The following is a 12,930-nucleotide window of genomic DNA, read 5'->3' as shown; positions in this document are numbered from 1 at the left end:
GATTTTTTTTTTCTAAAACTAAAATTAAAAAAGAAAAAGAAAAAGTTGTTTTCTACAACAATTTAACGTTTTTATATATATATATATATATATATATATATATATATATATATATATATAAGGTTTGAAGGGTTAAAATAAAATAAAATAAATGTTTTTTTTTCCTCTGAAAAACGTTGTCTATTCCTTAAGAAATATATATTCTTTTTTATTTTTTAAAAGAATGGTTATTCCATATATCTATTCCGAAAATCAAACGGGTTATAAAATAATTTTTAACATTCGCCACAACAGCAAATTTTGTGTTAAGTGGCATAAATGAAGATATCAACAAAATATCAGGACATAAGAGTCGATTAATATTTGAATACTTCGGCGCCATATACAGCTACAACTAGTTTCCACTTTCCTGGACCCTTCGCCATAATCTAGGGTTCCAAAGGGCGAATACAAAAGCGCCACATCATGAACTGTCTAAGGAGAAGGATATAAAAACCTAAAAGGAGCCTCTCTCACTCCCCACCGCTACTCTATTTCCAAGAAGCGTACGGAGGACGCACCACTCCGAGTTTCACAATCTTACTCTCTGCTCTTTCTTTCATTGACATCCATGTCTTCTGAGACCACAACCGCAAGGTACCTTTTCTTTTCCTTTCTTTGAAATTTTTTTTTGTTGTTGTGGATTGGTTTTTCTGGGGCTTTAGGGAGGAGTGGTGATTCTGTGAGTCGTATTTTTGAGTTGTTTTTTTGGGGTTCTGCGGAGGAGTGGTGATTCTGTGAGTGATTTTTTTTTTTATTTTTGTTTTGTTTCTCCGTTAATTTTGCCTGGGCACACATTTATGTTTGATATTTGGATCTTTGGGTTTTCCTTGTTATCTACTGAGGTCGACCACTCTATTTGACCTCTCCCCCTTGTTAACAAAAAGGCATAATTCGCCATTATGCATGGGGTCGACCTCTACCCCTCTGCATGTTTGTATTTGTACTAAGCTATGATGTGAAAAGGTCATTTAAATTTAATGTGTCATTTGTTATGCTGGTATGATTGAACATGAATTGCATGTTTGATAGTACTGAAGATTTAGTCTCGTATTAGAAGTAATTCCTTTTTTGCTTGATTGTTTCCTTTTGCTCTGCAATATTGTTGAACAATGTGTATGGCTACTTGTGAGCTAAATCTGTTCTTTTGTTTTGTTTTTTTTTTTTGTTTTTGTTTTTGTTTTTTGTTTTTTGTTTTTTTCAGGAAAAGGAAGTCACGTAGTAGAGCTGACTCAGCTGAGGTATCTATGTCCATGGTTGAGACTCTTGCCAAGTGGAAAGAGAATCAAACCTGGCCAATTCTTAAAGTTCAAGCCATTGGGTCAAAGAAAAGATGCATGGAAGGAAAGGGAGGGCCTAAGAACTCAAAGTGTAATTACAGAGGAGTTCGACAGAGAGCATGGGGTAAGTGGGTTACAGAAATTCGGCAGCCAAAGGGGGGAAAGAGGCTGTGGCTTGGTACTTTTTCTAACGCCATGGATGTTGCCCTCACTTATGATGAAGCTGCGAGGACCATGTATGGTTCTTGTGCTGCCTTAACTTTCCAAATTCTTGTTCAGCTACAACTTCATCTAGCATTTGTTCAATAGAAACTCCAGCATGGTTTGATTCAACGAATACATCAAACAACTTTGAGGTCTTTGCAGTTGGGGATAGCACACCTGTTTCCCCCAACTTGAGGAATGAAGATGGAGAAAGCATTGCATTTGTTGACATTGAAGCTGCAAGGGCTACATTTGCTATTGAGGACATCATGCATGTTTCTCCTAATGTGATGAATGAGGATGGGGAAGGTGAATTGAGAGCTAATACTTAGCATTCTACAGTTGTTGATACTAACACGCCCATTAGTACAATACAGGAGGATCATACATGTCATTTCACAGATGAAATGTTTGATTTGGATGACATTCCCGAGTTTAACGATGATTTCTTTTGCAACGTCAAATTGATATTTGAATTTGATTTTAATGTTGGTCAACTGGGGTTTCTTGGTGTGGACCAATGCGAGAAGCCATCAGATATTACCCATAGTTACAAAATCTAAATGACAAGTTGCTGGGGGTCTGAATCATATAGGTAAGTACCTTCCGGAGTTAATTAATGGAGTATATGAAAGATGCGTGGATACTTTTATTAGGGATTATTATATTTCGGATTTGAGGGTACGACAATTTTGTTTGATATGATGATTTGTATTCTATATAGTTGATTATTTCTAGTTTTTTTTTTTTTTTTTTTTTCTTTATATAAATGAATCTCCATAGGTTTTAGATTGGGGATTTGAGGGTATGCAAATTTACACATTGTTAAATGAATGACCTTTATGGGTTGTGATAATAAACAAAGTTTTAGTAGCGTATTTTTTTTATTGCTTGTCTTGTATGCTACACAGTACACACTTTGTTCTATAATGATCCATTTCTCTCTTCTCTTCCTATATTGTTCATGTTTTGGGTTTGAAGTTTAATGATCTCCAAGAAAAAGTTCTGGGGTATATCTGTTTGTTCAATGAGATACATAGTTATATTAATAGTCCTTTATTTAATTGTCATCTCTTGGTTTAGTGTGATTTCGATCGCACATACTTAAATCTACTTCTTTTTCTCCTATACCTTGATTAAATTGTGATTAAGGCTCATTGATTTGTGATTTTACACTAATTTGAATGACTTAACTATATTTTTTCAAAAAGGAATTCGGATTTTGTTCAACCAAAAAACTAGTAACAGTACAAGCTGCTGGTACATAAACAAAATATACAGTAGCAGATAGATTTTTTTTACAGTGGCTATCTATGAGAAAATACAAAATTTGAGATGCCCCATCTAGAAATCCTTCTACCTTGAAATGAATCTTTGAGATATCTGTTTGAGGACAACTTGTCCTCAACCAACTCCTCTACAGTTTGCAAAACGGTTTCATCAGTTCTAACAGTTGAGGGATGATTTTGAGAATTTCTCTCCAGCCAAACATGCAATAGTAGCTTGAAGCCCCTTTCACTTCAAAATGCCAGTCTTTAACTTGCCTATCAATGAAGAGTGTATTAAGCAGTTCCCTCCAAATTCTCTTACAAAACCCCCATTGATAGAAGAGGTAATCTCTACATTCCATTAGTCCTTTTGCAGTTCAAGTAGTGAGCAAATTGGAAAATTGAGTTTATATTATAGAAAAAAGCACTCTTTGAAGCCTTGGGCTTCTCTTACACTATATTCCTTTATGTTGTTGAAGTTGGGTTATTCAAGACGATATTCCTATAGATGGGTCTTCAAATTTGCATCCAAAAAGTATTTCTTATCTTGTTCAATGTGATTACTTTTTTAATTTTTTGAAAAAGGAGTCTCATGGTGCATCTTGCAGAAAATTGGCAAGAATGATTCCTACAAATTAAGTGGAAGGGCATGAGGCCTGGAGTGGCAATACAGCGTGGGACGCCCATTGAAGGAGTTTAATCCTCTGGTATGGCTTCCTCCGATTCTCATGTTCTCAGATTGTTCGGCTAGGTTTTATGTTGTGTGGAATAAGCTAAATCATGATGATATTCAATCTTACCAAAATGGCCTAAGGTTTCTGTCGTTCTGTGTATAATTGATCGAGTATTGGTAAATACTTTTTTAAAGAATTATAAATTGATAAGATGATAGTTTTTCCCCTAATCCATAGATTGAAGGTGAAAGCCACGTGGAAATGGTTCTTGTAATGACTATCTTCTTGTGACTGGCAGCTCTCGATCATTCCATGACTGATTGAGAAATAAGTACCAACACTTGATATAGAGGTGAGTTAATCTCTTGTTTGCTATTTGTAACTTTCTGCTGGCAATTCATTATATTTGCATATTTTGTTGTCTATTTGTTATGCATAGCTAATAGAATCTTGTTCTAATGAGGAATTTGAAGTGACAACTAATTGAAAAGCATGCTTGATTTTGCATGTCGATGGCGGTTTAGGGCCTTCAACCATAAATGTAGCAGCTTCAGCCGGAGCAAACTGTATTGTTGTAGGAAGTCCAGCGTTTGGAGCTTCTGAGCCAGCCCAAGTAATTGACATGGTACAGGCAAAACCATTCGTTCACATTTTCAGCTTGCCTTCAGTCCCCAACCAATAGTACCAGAACGCAAAGTTGCTCTGGCATATGATTGACTTGGCTTCCGCTCAACTTTACTGGACTGCCATAAAACATGGTACATTAGTTGAATAGTAGAACTTCGCCCTAATAATTAACTTTATTATTCCTTATCACAAACGTGGCAATTTATGATATTGCGGTAGCTTCTTAGAAACACATAAATTCCTATAGATTTTGGAGTTTCAAGTTCCATTCTACTTCTCTTCAGGCATTGGAGGCTATTGAAAGGTTGCAAAAGAATATTGACACTCTTATAGTATTGGTAATGAGCATCTGCTTCTGAGGATGCTTTCCTTCTTGTTGATGATGTTCTACGTCAAGGACTCCCAAGGAATTTCAGACATAATCACAGTGAGTGTTCTGTCAAACACTAAATTGTATTTTCACATTTCAATCACTTGCCCATTTTATTTAACAAGCTTAAGTCCTTGGCTACCTCAATTAAGCATAATATGATTGCATTATTGATTATCTATTAATTGGTGACCATCATAGCTGCTTCTTTTCCCCTTAAACATATCATTCTGCTTATCCTAGATAATTTGAAGATTGGAACTTATTTTGCAGATTCCTGGACTGGTAAATGTGGAAAATTCCTTGATTGGATCCTCAATTCAATCAGCTACAGGGGTAATGTACAATATTACAGGACGAAGCTGGAAAGGTGATAACAAATATTCAATTTATTCCAAGTGGATGTTCTCATGTAGATCCATGCCTGAAATCCCCCAGAAAGCAGCAAACTGGGCTGGGATTTTTAATTTCTTTTTTTTTTTTTTTTCCAGGTGCAGTTTACTAATATTTGATTATGTAATAACTTTTTTTAGGTTGTGACGAATGCTAACAAGGGAGAGATTCATGTTACTATCATTGCTAAAGGCATTTAGGAAGACATTATTAACAAATCCCAAGGCAGCAAAGCTGATTGACAAAAGTTACAGCAGGCCAAGAAAGTAAGGGAATGCCTCAGCCATGGTATCACAAAAGGAACACCTTTCATAGAGACGGGGGATATTTAAATGATGAATGGATGGTCCTGTCTTTCCATCTTTTAGATTAGCTTTTCTGCAAAAATTCTATGAAAATATTGTAAAATGAAATTTTTCTAAGAAAGATGGATTTGAATAGATGTGAAACGGAACCTGTCTATTTAGAACAATCTAGAAAAAAATTTATGATCTATTAGAAGACAAAAGCAGCAATAGATATATTTCATTGACTGATCTAAAAGCACCACAAACTCAAAGATTGGCTCACGATTTCGAAAGGCTATGGATTAACATTTAATTTCTTTAGTTATTTAGGTTTAAGGAACGAGATTGCTTAAACCTATTACCCTAATTTCGAGATGGGTCATCAAATTTGCATTCCACCAGCATTCCACTCACACTGAGACTTACTAATCGGGCCACAGTGGCTTATTTGAAAAATATAGCCCTTTTGGGATTGCGTTGGCAAACAATGATATATTGGATAAATTGCTTGTAAAAGCTCAGGTTCAATGGTGTTCATTGTTCAACTAGCTTGAATTGGCCACATTTTCTTTACCTAAATTTTAACTAGAAAACCCATATTTTCTATTTTACTCCATTTAAATACTCATTTTTATTCATTCTATATTTATATGATAATTAAAAGGTTTATTCTTATGGTAATCCATTCCGTAATAAATTTTCCTCTTAGAGTGAAGATCGGATTTGAATTTGTGATTCAATAATCATAGATAAGAGAATATTACTCACAAAGCACTGAATTCCATACTTTGTTTCCATTAATTTCATACTTTGTTTCCATTAATTTCATCAAAATAGATTCAATGGTCTTGTAAAAGGCATCCCAAACTTCCAACCAACAGCCTGAAACAATATTACAACATTGGGTCTTCCAAGTAGAGGCTTTTATTTTATTTATTTATTTATTTATTTTTTTCAATTAGATGTTTTGAAGATCAGAAAAAAAAAAAAAAAAAAAAAACCCAGCTAAAAGTCTACAAGAAGAGAAAGTAGTTGCAAAAAAAAGAATTTTACTTGTATTTACCTGCCAATTTTAGTCTGAAGCGACCAGCTTCTGCAATTGAACCCTATCAAGCAACAAAAACCAAAATCAAAACCACCCCCATTCAAATTTATCCAAAAGGGCCTAAGAAACACACAAAAAAGCAATGGAAGTTGTTAATTGTAATAGAAGTCAATGTTAGAGAATCTCAAGGTTCAGATAACCTCCCAAGTAGTGTCGCTTAAGTTTCTTCATTTATTTCTTCTTCTTTTTTTTATTAGAATCGAGCACATTTTATAAATAAACCTGTTAAGTACAACGCTCAACAAAAATAATATTCGAAATACATGGGGTGTTTCCTCAAGAACACAAGCTATTCAATAATGTTAAAAAAAAAAAAAAAAAAAAAAAAAAAAAAAAAAAAACCTCAATTAGATGTCCATATGTACTCAAATTTATTTCATTTACTATCACTTGATGGCCACTTAATGTCCCAATCGTTTCTTTTCGATTATTTTCATTTGTAAATGCTGCCTGTTCCAATCTTCATTCCTTTATTTATTAAGGATCTGTAAAGCTTCATAACTCATGCATTTGTAACTTATGTATCTTTGAATATAAATAAGAAGGTCATACGTACTCTGTTTTTGGTTAAGAAAAACCAAAACAATTTCTCAAATATTTTCTATCAATGCATGTCATGGTTGCAAATAGGGGACTTGGATTTTGTGCCTCCTCCTTATTTTAAACTCTAAGAACCTTTGAAGGAAGCCATTTTTCCAAATAAAAGCAAAGTACCTTGCAATCCACCACCATCTTCACCTGCCGTTTGTCTATTTATGGTATCTATTTTCACATGATTGAGTGATAGCAAAGAAGTCAATTTAAACGTGGCTCCATCATTGTGGTTTTGTGGTCAACGAATTGAGTAATTCTATACAAAGTTCTTGTTTTTCCCTTTTCCTCCTATTTAAAAAATAAAAAAATAAAAAAAAATACTGTCAAAAGTATGCTATTTCTTTCACCCCTTTGTCAAGTTAATTTGATATTTTTTTTTAGTAGTTATATTAAAAAATTATATGCTTCTTACATGTTAATATAAAAAATGATGTACTTTTTACGTGTTAAAAAATGCATAACAATTTTATATACTTTTTTTTAAAAAAAAAAAAAAAAGGAAATCAACCCAATTTAGAAAAATTATGTGCTTTTTGATATGTTAACGACTTTGATTAAAACTGTCAAAAGTAATTGATGTCACTCTCATAAGCGTTTGAAGCAATCGAAAATGAGACTAGTTACGGCCAAAGTGGCCAAATTTGTAAACGGGAGTGACCAAACACAAGCAATTTTTTAAATTTTTTTTTTTTTTTTATTTCTATTCTATTCTTTATTTTTTTATTTTATTATTATTAAACCAAACAAAAACACAAGCAATTATGTAGAAAGGATCCGGCTTCTAAGCAGATGCTGTTAGACTAGTCTAACAGCACCGAAAACAACAAAAAAAAACACTGGAGCGTGACTTATTGCAAAAGTCAAGTCTCATACCAAGCAAGATGGTGAAGAATTGACTCTATGCATGTGGGGCCGCTAGCGTTAACTAAATAAAGAAGCTCGGACGGTTAGAGTATATTTGAGATATGATATTAAGAGATTTAATTTATACATTAATTATAATTGATTATAATCAAATCAGATTTGAATATATTTAATTTTGATTTGATTTAATTTTTCATATTTTATTATATTCTCTCTACATGCCCTTTTGTATCTTCTCTACATTTTTATAAATACGAATAATTTGTATTGTAAATTATAAATGAATAAGAGCAATAATGTAACCCTTTGAGTTTTATCTTAGATGTAGGCCATAAACTGAATCACGTAAAATCTCATCTCTATTTTTTATTATTTTTCTATTACTTTTATATTTGATTATAATTAATTACAATTAATACATAAATTAAATCTCTTAATATCAAATCTCAAATATACTCTTAACAAAATTACAAAAGAAAGTACATATGGATAGAGACAACTTTATAATACGTCATCATAGGGCAGTAAGAGCACTCACATTGGATCATGTAAAAGTCCCTCTAAATCTATAATAGATAACAAACTCACAAAAACACTCCTCCATTGGATTATCTATCCTAAATCTAAAATAGAGTTTTGGTAGATTTGTGAATAGTGCAACTCTACATGTGGAGTTGCACTATTCACCAATCTATCCATTATTTTATTGTTTTCTACATACAAAAAGTGAAAAAAGTAAAATGACAAAAAGTGGAAATGAGATAAAAAGAATAAACTAAGAGTAAAAAAAGAGTATAGAGTTAAGAATAGATAATCGGATGGAGTGTACCTTTTAAAACCCATTAGCTAAATTAGACAAAGTGAGTTTTGATTAGCTATTTTAGATTGAAATATACACGATCCAATGTGAGTGCTCTAAGAAGTCTAGAGTTTCTTTTGTCTCTATCCCTATGATGACGCAGTAAGGGCAGTAAAAAGTTGTCAATCTAGACTTTCCATCCACTTAGAGCATTACTAGCAGCTTCCTTACAAGGGATCTGTCCCCTAAATTTTAGGGAAAATTTTAAGAAAGTCAAAAAAACTATCCCACAGCAGCTTCCCTACAATTATCTGTTCCCTATGAAGTGAACAGTGCTTCCCAATGCATTGGGAAGCACTGTTCACCTCCCATTCAATTCTTTATTCTAAAAATATAATCTCTCTCTTACTTTATCTCTTTCTTTTCTTACTTTTAATTAAAGTAAAAGTAACAAAATAATATTTTAATGATATAGGGAAAAATGAAAGGAAGCTGCTGTGGGGTGTTTTTTGATAGGGAAGCAAAAAGTAGTTTTATTCCCTACATTTAAGAAAAATGAAGGAGAAGGGAAGGGAAGCTGCTAGGAATGCTCTTAGTTTGTCAAAAATGATAGACAACTTTATAATACGTCATCATAGGGCAATCTAGAGTGTGAGAGTGCGAGTGCGAGTACGAGTGCGAGTGGGAGAGTGGGGATTATGAATGCGGCTCTTTTGTCTCTAGATTGGATCCCCTTGGCCCTAGATGACGTCATCATAGGGCAGTAAAGGCAGTAAAAAGTTGTCAATCTAGACTTTCCATCCACTTAGTTTGTAAAAAATGATAGACAACTTTAGCAATCTAGAGTGTGAGAGTGCGAGTGCGAGTGTGAGAGTGGGGATTATGAATGCGGCTCTTTTGTCTCTAGATTGGATCCCCCTTGGCCCTTACCAAGAAGTCAATAAATTCTCTACTTTACCAAGAAATGCAACATCTTTTCTACTTTACCAAGAAATGCAACATCTTCAAGAAATGCAACATCTTCTCTACTTTACCAAGAAATGCAACATCTACAAGAAATGCAACATCTTCTCTACTTTACCAAGAAGTCTATAAATTCAAAGATATTTCCCTCTCCCATCAACATTTCATTCCAGGATGAGGACTGAACCCACTCCAGATCGCGCTCAGGGTACGTACCTCTCTCTCATCCTCTTTAATTATTGTCTTTAATTACGGCAACTCTTCTTCTTTCTATTCTTAGTTATATATGTTTTATGCATGCATCTTTCTCCTTTCTATACATGTCGGCCGGGAATTCACTACTTATGTGTGGAATGAAGTACTAATATTTATTCAAAGAAGTGGACATAACCATGCATGTTTTTCTACCCTTTTTTTAACAAAACATATGAGTAACTTTGACCATAGGGCCTCAATGATTTAGTAAGTTGATAACTTAATTAGATTAATTAAAGTACTATAATTAAAGTACTATATATATATATATATATATATATAAAGTACGTAAATGAAAAATATATAGGAGAATAAAAGGTATATGTAATAGGTGATCATATATAAGTAACAAATTATGAGAATGAATATAAATTGCGGCGTAAAGAATAAGTGTTAGATATAATAGGGATATATTAAATAAAGAAAAGAAATAGTTAGATATATTCCAATATGGGATTATATATAGTACTTTAATCTAATTAAGTTATCAACTTACTAAATCATTGAGGCCCTATGGTCAAAGTTACTCATATGCATGTTTTGCTAAAAAAGGGTAGAAAAACATGGTTAATTATGTCTACTTCTTGAATAAATATCACTTCATTCCACACATAAGTAGTGAATTCCCGGCCGACATGTATAGAAAGGAGAAAGATGCATGCATAAAACATATATAACTAAGGATAGAAAGAAGAAGAGTTGCAGTAATTAAAGACAATAATTAAAGAGGATGAGAGAGAGGTACCCTGAGCGCGATCTGGAATTTGATATTGATAAATATATGATAACGAGTACAGTAATGATATTATAAACTTTTTTTTTAATAAATTAGTCAAAATTAGAGACAATGATGGAAATTAATCTGGAAAACCCGAAAAAAAATGACATATATACCTTCCATGCACAATTGTTTTTTGAAAGAAATATTATCCCTGGAAAATTATATATATATATTGGTTCGCTCTCTCACTTGCTATAAAAAGGAGTTGGTAAACACAACCTGTACGTATATATATAGAAAGATTATATAAAGGGGTTGGAAGTACAAGGGAAAGGACGGATCGGAGGATAAGTTAGCTTGGAATATAAAATTGATGATGTTGTGTGATGGACGTGGAAGATTCTCAAAGTTTTGGGGATATGGTTGGGAGAACGCGGTTTTGAACTACTACGTATCCCATGATTCCATTGCACCTCTTTTCTATTACGTACAGACGGTGCACATTAGTTCAGGATGAAAGACACCAAGGTGAGTAGCAGTGGGAAATTTGGAGGCACTTGGCTCTAGCACTTTTAGGTGTGCTGGTCTTGTTCTTGTGAGGGAGAATGTGTATAAGAATGTCAAATTGTCATTTAAACTGCATTTTGTTCATTTGTATACTAATATGGTTGTGCTCAATTCATCAAACGTAATTCTTGTGTTATAATGTGAAAGTTGCATAATATTGAGCTTTAAGATGTTAGTATTCCAAGGTACTTCAATAAGACTTGTGGAAAATCTTTCACTAAAAGTGACATGACCAATGAGAATGAAAAAAAAAAAAGAAAAGAAAGAAAGAGAAAAGTGGGTACAAGAAAGGTAATAGAACTTACTTGGAAAATGATGAAAGAATAATTGAGAGAATCACTTAAGCCTACAAGAAATAGAATAATATTAAATTTAGGACAGATTGTAAATTTAAATGCGAATTGGAGTCGGTATGGGCAGATTGTAAAGGATGTTAAAGGCGTCTTAAATGAGCTATGGAGCTAGCAGATTGGTCATGTTAAGAGATATGCAAATTTTGTTGTGCGTAGTTTAGCCAAGGCTCCAATAAAACAAGTAATGAATAGTGTTTGGATGAAAAAAATTCCTGTATATCTATGACATTGACGATGACTTTAGAACGAGCAACATGCTCTATTTTCTTAGGGCAATTTGCTCTAGTTTCCTCAGTTTTTTTGAATGAAAGATTGATATAGTTTCGTAAAAATGAAAATCATAATTTATCTCTAAAGTTTAATTAGGTGATAAAAACTAATTTATTTAATTAATATTCTAATCCTGACGTCCAAGTTGGGACTATATCTAATACTTCCTTTTTGTAATATGACAAAAAAGAAACAAATATTTAATCTAACAAATTAAAAAGAACCATTAAACTACTGTAAAGACATTAGACAACTTGGCCCTACTGATCTTTTGGGTTCCTTTATCATTTCACAAAGAAAAAAGGTCATGTTGTTTGCATCCAAGTTTTGGTTTTTATAATGAATGTCGAGCTTAGAGTGGTGGCATTTCGTATTCGTATATTCGGTTCGATTCGTATTGATGTATGAGTATAAAAATATATAAATTAACTTTAATTGAATTTATTTAATTCAGCGGATCAAATTCATTAATCTTAATCTATTAATTTTGTGTTTGATTTATATTGAGTAAACAATGATCGACATTACCTAAAAGTCAATAGAATAGAACATAGAGATGCGTTTTATAATGTAAAAAGAATATATGCATTAGGGGTGGGCGTCGGTTCGGTAGGCGGTTAAGTCGGTTAATTCGGTCGGTTAACCGACTTTTGTCGGAATGTAGTCGGTGAATTTATTTCGGTTAAGTCGGTTAAGCGGTAAATAGGCGGTCGGTTAAGTCGGTTAAATCGGTTAACATTCGATTAAAATGGGTAATGAAACGACGTCGTTTTGATTTTTTTAAAGGAAAAAAAATGATCATACGTTTCGTTCTTATTAAAACGATGTCGTTTCGTTTTATGTCGGTTCGGTTAATCGGTCGGAATAGAATTCGGTTCGGTTCGGTTACCGCTTAAAAGGCGGTTCGGTTCGGTTCGGTTGTCGCTTAAAAGGCGGTTCGGTTCGGTTCGGCTGCCGATCCGGCTTTCGGAATAAAATTTTATACCGACTACCGAACCGAAATTAGTCGGTTAAAGTCGGTAGGCGGTCGATGTCGATTCGGTAAGCGGTCGGTAGGCGGTAGGCGGATAATTTGCCCACCCCTAATATGCATGTACACCAAATTATATTGTTACATATATGAGGAATAATATCTGCTGGGTGCTGGCACATGGACCCATGTGTTGTCACATCCAATCTTTCCAAGGAAAAACTTAGGCAGGAATCAAAGTTGCCAAAAAGCATCCCATTTGCCATCTTGCCACGTGTGTCTGTCTTCCTCTAGAATGTGTTTAAAGAAATGACTCCTCTACCCTCC

The 12,930-nt window shown here is 33.5% G+C and overlaps 1 long non-coding RNA gene across 1 annotated transcript; it reads left to right on the top strand.

Annotated features, from left to right (window-relative positions):
* Positions 1-3,704: 3,704 nt before the first annotated feature.
* LOC133880997 (uncharacterized) lies at positions 3,705-5,272 on the top strand. Its single transcript, XR_009902478.1, has 5 exons — positions 3,705-3,817; positions 3,990-4,223; positions 4,377-4,519; positions 4,736-4,832; positions 4,996-5,272. It is a non-coding gene; the product is annotated as an uncharacterized LOC133880997 (long non-coding RNA).
* Positions 5,273-12,930: the final 7,658 nt, after the last annotated feature.

Source organism: Alnus glutinosa, chromosome 11 (genome assembly GCF_958979055.1).
Source record: "Alnus glutinosa chromosome 11, dhAlnGlut1.1, whole genome shotgun sequence".
Taxonomy (NCBI): domain Eukaryota; kingdom Viridiplantae; phylum Streptophyta; class Magnoliopsida; order Fagales; family Betulaceae; genus Alnus; species Alnus glutinosa.
The sequence above is the reverse complement of the archived record's forward strand: the minus strand, read 5'-3'. Positions and strand labels throughout refer to the sequence as shown.